A 2448-nucleotide genomic window follows, 5' to 3' on the forward strand; every position below is an offset into this window, starting at 1 on the left:
AGAAGTAGAAGCAGGGCCAGTTGGACAAGGGGTGTTGTAGCCCATGGTGCCTCCTGGACACATACCACATCCTGGAGGAAGGGTGAGGCAGTTCAAGGACCTGTGGGAAGCAGGGACTCCAAGGGCACATCCCCAGGGACACTGGCACCAAGGAGGCTGCAGCAAGGGAATGGGGCTGCCTCCAACTTTGGGGGACACAGCACCACAGGCTGGCCCCCATGTGGCTGGCACACTGAACTCATACTTCTCACAATGAGACTCTGAAATCTCAGATTGAGGATTTATCCTAAAGAGGTCAGAGATTGATACTGGCCTCACCAGTATGAGTCAATCTTAGAAATCTAATGATGATTAAAATTAGCAAGTCACACAAGAATAAATATTGAATGAATGTGGTCAAAAGGTGCAAACTTCCAGTTATAAGATAAATATGTACCAGGGATGTAATGTACAACATGATGACTGTAGCTAGCACTGCTGCATGATATACATGAAAGTTGCTAAGAGAGTAAATTCTAAAAGTTCTCATCACAAGGAAAAAATATTTTGTGTGTGCATGTGTGTGCATGTTTGTGTGTATGTGTGTGTTTCTATGTGAAATGATGGGAGTCAACTACACTTAATTTGGTAATCATTTCTCAATATATGTAAGTCAAGTCATCAAGCTGTACATCTTAAATTATACAATGCTGTATGTCAATTATATCTCAATAAAACTGAAAGAAAAAAAAGAATACCATGTGCTTCCATTTTGATGAGTTCCAAAAGCATAAAATTTTAACCATGTATTGTATAGGAATGTATGTTGATAAAAATTTAAAGGAAAGCACTATAGCTCCAAAATATAGGAATTCCAAATTCTACATAGTGATAGATTTAATCACACCTCTTTCAGAAAGGGACAGGTCAAATAGCTCAAATAATTAAAGACAGAGAGGATCTGAAGTCACAATTACCAAGGTTACATTCATTCATGAAAGATTGTGCTTTATTTTCAAACACATGTATAGTTTTCAACATATATTAACCATATCCTGAATCACAAAGGCAGTAGCCATAAATTTCAAGTTAATATCTTTTAAACCACATTTATTTTCACAAAGCAATAAAATAAGAAAACAATTTTAAAAAGCCAAACATTTACATAATTTTAAATTAGAAATCAAATAGAAGTAGAAACCACAAACTATTTTTAACTGAATAATACATGGAATGGGGAAGGCAAGAGGGACATTCAGAAAAACAGATATTCTCAAAAGCATTGATTAGATTCAAAGATAGATTAAAATAAATTAAGTTTTCCACCCAAGAATCTAGGTATAAGAACACAATAAACCCAAAGAAACTAGAAGGAAAAAATTAATAAGAGAAAAACAATTTGATTCAATAAAATAAACACACACACAAGACTTTCAGATGATCAGCAGCACCAAAAGAATATTCTATGAAATCACCAATAAAACAAACTTTAAGAAAATAAAATAAACAGTAAGATTGGGAAGACACAAATAAGTAATATAGGTAACAAAAGGCACACAAGAGTGCCAATACAAAGAGAAATTAATATGTTATAAAAGACTTATGTGCAACTTTATTTCAGTTAAAATAAAGGTTGGTTTGAGAACCATAGCCTATATCGGCAAATCCTCTCCTTCCCATTTTATTCCTACAAGAGAGCCTCCTAGTAGATAACCATTAAATGTGCATCTCGTCACTTTTGTGATAACACACACTGAAAATTAGACAATTTAAATGAACAATAGTATTCAAAATTAGAGACCTTAGAGGGAGGCAAAGGGCAATTATGAAGCTAGCCCACTGTACCTGGGAATATTAGCATGGATCAACTTATTTCTCCCAGTTCACATGCAATTTAAATAAATGGGAGGTGCATTTGTAATAGGGAAGAACAAATCTAACTCCATATTGGATCTATTCCTTTAGCTCTAACATTTGTGCTCTGTTGCCTGTGCTTAGTCATGCTGGCTCTGCACCTTTTGTAAAAGAATGTTGCTTATAGCCTGAAATATACAGGATAGTCTATTCTCAGGGCTCTGACCTTTAAGAGTCCATTCATTTAGAGATAAAAAGTTGCAGAACAGAGAATAACATTTGTCTTGTTGGAGGTTTACAGGAATATCATGACCTGACCTAAGTGGACAGCTGCAAGAACAAAGGATTCCTGCACCAAGAAGTTTCAATAACTAACCACACCCCTTCCTTACTTTGCCTTTAAAAGTGCTTTGCTGAAACCCTTTGGAGAGTTTGGGGCTTTTGGGGCATGAGCCACCCATCTCCTTGCATGACTCTGCAATAAATTTTCTCTGCTCCAAACTCCAATGTTTCGGTTTGTTCGGCATCACTGTGCATCAGGCACGTGAACTTTTTCAGTAACACACTTATGCCAATAAGAACATGAACTGTGATGTTGAACACTGTCCCCATCTC

The sequence above is a fragment of the Lipotes vexillifer genome, unplaced genomic scaffold (assembly GCF_000442215.2).
Source record: "Lipotes vexillifer unplaced genomic scaffold, Lipotes_vexillifer_v1.1 scaffold391, whole genome shotgun sequence".
Taxonomy (NCBI): Eukaryota; Metazoa; Chordata; class Mammalia; order Artiodactyla; family Lipotidae; genus Lipotes; species Lipotes vexillifer.